This window comes from Silene latifolia, chromosome 3, assembly GCF_048544455.1.
Source record: "Silene latifolia isolate original U9 population chromosome 3, ASM4854445v1, whole genome shotgun sequence".
NCBI lineage: Eukaryota > Viridiplantae > Streptophyta > Magnoliopsida > Caryophyllales > Caryophyllaceae > Silene > Silene latifolia.
In genome coordinates, this window is record NC_133528.1 from 103,939,755 (window position 1) to 103,948,887 (window position 9,133).

Here is a 9,133-nt window from a genome sequence, read left to right on the forward strand (position 1 = left end):
GTACTGTCCATCCTACAAAAAAAAGATGAACAACCTTAATTAATACCTACAACCCAACTAGCTTTATGATGATAAAACCAAAACAAATTAAAAATAGGTGATGAAAATCCATCACAACAACGATCTGAAGAACAAGTAAACAATTTACTTGTAAACAAAACATTCCAAAAGAATTAAATAGCAAAACTAAAGGGAAAGCATCATACCTAAACTAGATTGGATGGATTAAAGGTGGAGCCTCAATTAGGATAAACGCAGTAGCAGCCACAATTGAAGATTGATTTTTTTTAATTAAGGTAAAAAGAGGGGGGAAATTTGGGGAAAGTCGAGTATTTTGATGGTTAGTAAATGAGTAGGTGAAAAGTTAATCTAAGGAGGGGGGTGTTATTAGCAAGGGTATTATCGTCTTTTTATGTCTCGTTTTGTCATAAATTGGACTGAATATGTGATTTGGTACTAGTTTTGTGTCGGAGTTAACATATTGGTACTAATTATAAAAGTTTTTTTATTTTGGTACTGATTATGAAAATTTGGCCTAAATTTGGTATTGTTTATCGATTTTCCTTTATTATTATTATTATTATTATTATTATTATTATTATTACTATTATTATTATTATTACTATTATTATTATTATTATTATTATTATAGGTGAGCTATAAGCCCTCTAGTTGCGATATGATTGTCGGGATTGATGTTCCCATCCGTTCTTATGCTGAGATGTAAGCCATAAGTATGAATGTGACATTAGTAGTCACGTCCCGTGCAATGTTTGCTAAGTGGTTTTGCAAGTAATGGATACGGTTTCTATTCTTGTAATTTGCATTGGTTGATCCCCTACTTAAATGCTTCACATGATTCGGATTCTAATCTCATATCTATGTTGTATTTCCTTGAAATGCGTGCTTTTGTATAAATGACCGTATTCTTGTATTTCATATTATTTAATTGTCTCACATGAATAGTTGAATCTTTATTATGCTGATGTTATCTATCTTGTTCCATCTCATTTAATTGCCATGTTTAAATATAAACTTGGTATTCATATCTTTTGTAAGTGTCTTACATGACTTACCTGTTTTAGTTCTTTGTTATGTTCATTTTGACAATTTGTGGCTAGGAGAACCTTGAGTTACTCCCCACTGACTGTGGCGTTCATGTTTACATGAATGACAGGTACTAGTTGGTGCATTTATGGAGTGGAGACATGTGTGAGCTAGCGAGCACTTTGGCATTGTAGTCGGTTTATTAGGATTGCTTAGACTCATCTTTATTTTGTATTGTCATTCGAAGGATATATTTTCCCTCACCTGACTATCACCTTTGTATAATTTAATCTTTATTACCGCAATCTTTATTTGTGTTTTGGATTTTAATGAACCCGCGCTTTAAATTTTAAAAGTTTCAAAAATTTCCTAATTTCCGCTTGAATTTATAAGTTATGTTTTCCGCGTTATTGCGGGGGTTCACAATTCTAGCAAACAAAGTCTCAAGGATAAAAATTATCAACAAGGGCCTTATATACACTTGTCAAGCTTCCCAAATAGGCATTTTCACAAAATTTTCTAACCATGCAAAGTACATGCCATGATGCAACTAACATATATACAACTCTAATGCATATGCTTCTATCAACTAAAATGCCATATAATCTAGATGAAACTCCTAACAACACATAGATACACAAACCGCAACACCAAAATACACCACATCCTCCTTGACAGGTAAGTCCATCCTCCTCATATGAATAATGAAAAGAAATGAAAGGGAAATAGGGATTGGAACGATCATACCAAGCTGTAACACCCCCGCACACCAGGATGCCTTACCAAGGACCATCCCAGTGTATGAAGGTGTTACCATCTCGGTCACCCGAGGTAGTAGATCAAATAGACAATGAAAGAACACTTATATTATATTACTTAAATCAACTACAACCAAACTAGAAAACGTGATACAAAGAGATAGTAACGACTACTATAGAGCTCTCCCGTCAGGATATCTATTCCAGTAGCGTGGAGACTCGAATCCCTCTAATCCCATCAGAAACCAACCCAACTGTACCTGCTAAACAAACTGCTCACCATCCCCGAATGGATCACCACAGTTTTGAAAACAAACCACGGGGTCAGTTACTGAACAATTAAAGTAAAACAAGTACAATAAGCAACCAGCTGATCATCCTCCTCCTCCGGTCTCCCGATCTCACACAGTAACCGACTACACACCGAAGTGTGTAGCCCTACCAGATTACCCATCGCAACAGGTAATCCTCGCCGCCAGTGGGAGACCGCATCCAATCCCCACCTGAGTCCCGCTCATCAACGAGCGATATCCCTGTTCCTTAATGTGCAGATCCCCTCCCGTGACGGGTTCCACGCAGGGCGAACTAGGGTTTCAAGTTACTCCCGCAAGAGACTCCACCATAATCATCACAACACCAACACTGTCACCACACCAACATCGCACCAACACTCCAACGATGATCAGCAGACAAGCAATCGTACGCAAAATAACATAATCTCAAATCAATTAAACAGGAACTGAGTAGGGAAACTCTACCTCATCGCCAACCACGAAAATGCATCCACAAACAGCCAAGTAAGACTCTGAGACGCATCATACAACGGTAGCCACATCCTATTATAAGCCTACCTCAACAATCTACTCAAAGGACAACAAAACAGCGACTTACCTAGTGACGCGGACCAACGGTGACAAAAACGACATCCTCGCACGCATCCTCCTTATGTACATTCGTCCCCTTCCATGGTTAAGGTCTAGGCTATTTGAGAGTGTAGGGAGATATGGGTGATAGGTGAGAGAGAGAGAGAGATAAATTAGGGTAGAGTGAAATGGAACCGTCGAAAAGAAATAAGATTTGCGAATTTTCATTTTATATTAACGCGTCAACAGCAGCTATACTCGGTCGAGTACTCCCATACTCGGTCGAGTAAGCTTTACTCGGTCGATTACTCACACTACTCGACCGAGCAGTCCCAACTAGGTCGAGCAACCACTCTCGTAAGACACTTATCTTCACTTAGCCTCTCACCTATCCCCTCCTAAGGTCTTTCATGGTCAAACGGTCGGTCAAAAGAGTCCTTAAACATCGTGGGTATTATAATCTTCCCCCCTTAAAAGGAACTTCGTCCTCGAAGTTCAACCCATACGTCCCAACAGCGAGGGTCGCCGGCTAAGCGACGTTCGATACAACATAAAAGATACACAAGACTCCGGCCACTACAACACATACCAAATGCATCACATTACCCAAGTATAGCGTCCAATTCTAATTCTAATGTCAGTTACCACAGTCAAGTTCGTGACCACATAGAAGAAAAGATGAACATAGAAAGAAGACATACATAGTAAGAAGGATACACACTAAGGAACTTTGATTTATATGAACTTTTGTATCGCGATATGTTATCTACCCCTCTAAAAAGAAACTTCGTACCCGAAGTTCGTTATACTCAATAACTACGGTCAACCGAAAGCCGAACAACCATTATAAAAGATATACTTTGGTACAGGTCGAACATACCTCTACACGTAAGTAACCAACCACTTTATGCATAATAAGCAAGGAAATGATACACACAACCCACTTAATGAACTACTAAAGCATTAAACGTCATGGTATTACTACTTCGTGCACACAATCACGCCACGTATTACCGTTACCGCCATACCTGAAACTCTTCCATAGGTTATATTCACATGTACAATGTACCCTATACCGAGATTCGGAGATACCAACAAGATATTAAAGTACACTCAAGACTAAGGAGTTAACCATATAAAGCTATAACAATTTTCAAGGCTATAACATGCAATGCCCTGATACTCGGCCGAGTATAAGAGAGTACTCGACCGAGTAAGCTCTACTCGGTCGAGTATGTCGTATACTCGGTCGAGTTTTCATGGGCAGAGAGCAATTTCGACATTAAGCACAATTTCGCCCATAACCTTACCTGCACCAAGTCACAAATGCCATACACAGCTGAAAGTTTATGTCTACCAAACCTCAAACATAGTATATAAAACAGTAGTGGCCTTAAGGCCAAATACAGTCATCCAAACGAAAAGAGTACAACAAGAGACGATAAATATCCATAAACAACATGAAATAAGTCTAGAAATACAAGAAAATCACTCAAATGGACCCTCCTCCATCTCATCACCACCATCTGCCCCAGACGTGCCAGCTCCAGATGTACCTGCTCCCTGAAATCCTCCAGCCGAGTAACCGCCTCTGCCTAGCTGACTGCCGTAGTTGGCTCTCTACGGACCCGCGAGGCAGCCAAACTCGGTCTCCTCTGGTGGCCTCCAAAGGCCGGGGTCGACTTCATAGCTGTGGAAGACACCTGTGTCTACTCCGAATCCTCTCTACCAAACGGGCTTTGCTAGCTCAGTCCCTATGCCCTGATTAAGGGTCACCTCATGCATGTTGCGGAGCACCAAGGTGGTGGAGATCCGCTTAGTCAAGTCGCTCATCTGCATCCTGGGATCATGCACTGTGGGATAAGGCGAGTACTGCTGTGGGTAGAAGTCTGGTGTGGAATAAGAGGGCTCAGTCTCAACCGGGTCCACCCTGGTCTATCTCACTCTACGGCGCTCACGAGGTGGGGGAGGAGCCTGCTGTCCCTCAGATGCCGCGGAAGGCTCAGGTAAATCTAGGAGAATGGTGGGGTCGATCAAGTACTACTAAGCTCCGGGTCTAAGTACACCACCCACGGGCTCCCACTCAGCTAGGTGGTCAACTACAGGAAGGCGTGCAGGGTCAGGAAGCACCATCCACGAGGATCCCCTCACTCTCCAAGCATAAGACCCATCATCCATCTTTCTCAGCCATCTGTTGTGACACCAATACTTGGCGTTCATGGTAGGTACGATCTCAATTAGCTCGTTCCCCGAGGGAGGTGGAGCCTCAAAGTCAGTCAGGCGCTGGTAGGGGTGTTCACCGGTCCAAAACCGGACCGGACCGGACCGGACCGGATAAACCCGCGGACCGGATAACCACATATTCCAAGACCGTAGACCGGACCGGTTAGAAGAGGACCCAGACCGGACCGTAACCCTTTAGGTCCGGGTTTTTCCGGGTTTGGACCGGACCGGTACTAATTTATAAGGCAAATTTAGTTTTATTTTTTAATGTGGACCGGACCGGACCGGAGACCGGTCGCCATATTTTTTGGGACCCGGAGACCGGACCGGTATGTATCCGGTCTGGACCGGACCGGTCGGTCCGGGTCGGTCCGGTTTGCCGGTCCGGACCACTTTTTGTTCACCCCTAGGCGCTGGGCTAGACGGGTCACTATGGCCCCGCAAGAGATGTGACGGTTCGGGGACCGTGCCATGTGATCAAGGCTAGAGCATACAACCCCCAGAGCACTATAGTAAAAGGGCTTCCTACGATGCAGGTTCAGGTAAGACATGAACAACATAACTTCATGGGAATTCAGCTTACTCACATCATCTCTCGCATACAAAAGGCTGATGATCATCCTAAGGAACATACGAAGGGATACATGCTGAACATCATTAATCAGCATTGCACTAGCACTAGGGACAGGTCGACAAGTCAGATAAGGTAGGTACAGGGGTGCGCCACTATTCTTGACTACATCACTAAGGTATCCCTCCTCCTCTGCCTCTAGGCCCAGGTGGCCAGCAAACGCATCAAGGGTCAACTCGTGGTCCTCATTCATGAGACGGAAAGAAACAGTCTTCTCTTTCACATCATACACAAATGAGCTCAAGAATTCAAAGGTTAGGTGAGGGTAGGATTTCTTTCGCAAGTGGTAAAGCCCCTATATTCCCAAGATCTCAAAGATATGGACTATGTCTTTCTTAACCCCCAAAGTCTCCAAAATCTCAGGGTTCACACACCTGGTTGGTCTGAAGGGACGACTCATCAAAGCTACAAAGGCCTTACGTTGCTTGATGATGTGACTCATATTTTAGCACATTTAGTCCCCGAATTAACCTCGTTCCTATGCTTTATAGTGCATAATTGGGTCATTTACCTTCTTTAGTTTCCCATTTTGCTTATTCTTTAAGGTATTGTCCCCTTTGGTAGGAAAGGAGTGCTAACCTTGCATTTACATGGCGAAATGGAGCTAAATTGATCGCATCTAATGACCAAGCATCAAAGAGAAGACATCACTAGAAGGCCTATGTAGATAATAAAGTGAAATGGGCAATGATGAAAAGATCCTTGCATCCCCGAAATGATCCTTGCGGATTGTGAAGGAGAAAAAAGAAGAGAAGCAGTCTGTCGAGGAATCCAAGCGGATCACACACGATCCGAGCGTTTCCCATCACCAACATCCGAGCGTCTCCCAGTCAAGACGCTCGTCTTACAGCTAAAGGATCCGAGCGTCTTCTATACAATCCGCTCGAATCATAGGTCAGAGAGCCCGTACCACATCTCAAGACGCACGGATCGTTACAAGACTAGCATGACGGATATGCCCATTTCCTTCGAGAGGAGCATTTCCTCAACTTTTCTTAAGTACTTAATAGTCATTTAAGCCCTTAGTAATCCTAATCCTTGTACTTAATCTTTAGTATAAATACCCTTTTGTACTACCTAGATTGGCATCAATTCATAATCAAGTCTTATGATTCCTTAATACTCTCTTAATTAAGTTGTAATCCATTCTTAATCAAGTCGTAATACAAATCTCAATATTAATCTTTCCTTAATTTCTCTATTGTTCTGCATTTATTTTGGGTAATTAGAATATTATTTGGGTTTTATTGAGAGAATGACAACCTTCCATCAATCATCAAGTACTTTTATTATTCTTTGCATTATTATTTTGGAATCTCCATAGGTATAATTCTCTTAATCCTTGTTTTAATTATTGTTAATTTTTCTTACTTGTTCGTCATGTTTTGCCTTGTTAATATGATTGACAATCTTGTTAGCATGTTAAACTTGATAATGAGTGAGTAGTTTCCTTAGCTAGGGTTAATGGGGAATTAGGGGAAACCAACATGGGGAATGATTCATGCTTAATCTAATATGTTTTCATAATTTATTTGCCTTTGCTTGTTATGATTTCAACTTATGCACATGTTATGTTTGATGAAATGCGAGCCTATGAATCCTTGCATTTTTTACCCATCACCTATCTTTTCAATGAGACTTGTAAGCTTATACACCAACTCGAGTCCCATTAGACCATGCATATAGTTGAATAGTAAGGACTAAGTCGACTTGTAGGTGTTGTACAATCTAATCGATTCGGCTCCGGGACCCAAACCTTCCTAGAGATTGTAAGCTTATACACCAACTCGATCCCATCACAACAATAATTGCTTGCTTATAATTTGAGAATATGTTTATATAATCAACTCCCATGAATCCCCTATGAACCCATGACACCCTAGTGCTTTTAATCAATTGTTTACATCTCATTTTATTCACCTTGCTTATTTTTATTACCTTACTTTTATATTGTTGATTAGTTTAGTTGATCTCCTATCTCAACCCAAATTGTGACACCCTTAGACACGACCATTTGCAACTGAAAATCTTACATCAATACCCGTCCTTTGGGATCCGACCTTTACTTACCTCTTTACTAAGAGTAGTTTGTAAAGTTATAAATATTGTTTTGGTTGGTAGCTTTTGATGACGAAGTTTTAGCCGAGCCAAAAATGGCGCCGTTGTCGGGGACGGTGTTAACTTGATTTGGTTTTCATTAATTGTTATTAGTTGTGTATTTTTTTACCTTGGGGAAGTAAATCTCCTCAAGGTTGTTCTAATTGTTTTCGCGTTGTTTGATATTTTGCATGTATAGGAGATCACAAGGTAACTTGTTACCCATTGATCTTGAAATTGAAAGAACTTTGACCAACATTAGAAGACTTGCTAGAGGTACTTTGAGAGGTATTGGAGAAATTGTGGACATTCAACCAAATAACATTGAGTTTACCAACCCTTTTGCAAGAGAAGGAGAGGACGGCCCAATACAAAACCCACCACAAAATCAACCCACAATGCCTAAATTTTCATCACATTCCGTACCAACCGAGGAGAACCTACCAAATGGTACTCCTACACCACAACATTTAACCGGTAATTTCATTACAAAATCCGCATTTATACAACTAGTTGAGGAGAAGTCAATTAGGGGGGATGCCTAGTGAAGACCCTCATTCTCATATGGAGACTTTTTGTGACTATTGTGATGCGATTTATCAAACCGGAGTTACTCAAGACCAAATCTGATGGGTATTATTTCCTTTTTCTTTGATTGGTACCTCAAATCAATGGTTAAAGAGCCTAGACAAGGCTACTCTTGGTATTGACTCATGGAAGAAGTAAGCACTTGCTTTCTACAAGAAATTCTATCCTCCGGAGAAGACTAATATGTTGAGAGCCCAAATCACCGGGTTCAAGCAAAGAGATGAGGAATCATTGTATGAGGCATGGGAAAGATTTAAGGACACTTGTCGTTCTTGTCCACATCATGGACTTAGCGAGTGGTTCCTTGTGCAACAATTTTGGAACGGTCTTTATGAAGATTCTCGCAATATCCTCAACATAGGATCCAATGGTATGTTTACAGAAGTTGATGACAATCAAACATGGGCCAAAATTGAAGAAATGGCGGTTCATAACTCGCAATATAGTAGACCTCGAAAGGCTACTAGAGGAGGAAAGCATGAGGTAGATTCCATCACATAATTGGGTGCTCAACTAAGTGCTCACATTGACACCATCAATTTGAAGTTTGAGAATGCCATGGCTAAACTTGAAGAGGCCTCTAAATCACCCAAGCAATATGTTAATGCTATGGTGGCATCATCCTCAATTCCAACTGAAGTATGTGAGAGTTGTGGAACTTTGGGACATGACCAAAGTGAATGTAGGGGCACAAATGAACAAGTGAATGCTTTCCAAGCATACAAGAGTGGCACCCCTTATTCCAACTATTACAATGAGAACACCAAATTCCATGCCAATCTTTCATACAAAAGCCAAAATGTTCAAAACCCTCAACCAACATACACCCCACCTCCAATGAGAAATCAAGCTCAAAGACCCTTTTACAACCAAAGCCAAGGTTATCAAAATCAACCTCCATACAATCAATCCAATGACCAAAGCTT

The 9,133-nt window shown here is 41.3% G+C and overlaps 1 non-coding gene across 1 annotated transcript; it reads right to left on the reverse strand.

The window, feature by feature from the left end:
• Window positions 1-8,390: 8,390 nt before the first annotated feature.
• Window positions 8,391-8,497, reverse strand: LOC141650298 (small nucleolar RNA R71). Its single transcript, XR_012546338.1, has one exon. It is a non-coding gene; the product is annotated as a small nucleolar RNA R71 (small nucleolar RNA).
• Between the last annotated feature and the right edge of the window lie 636 nt (window positions 8,498-9,133).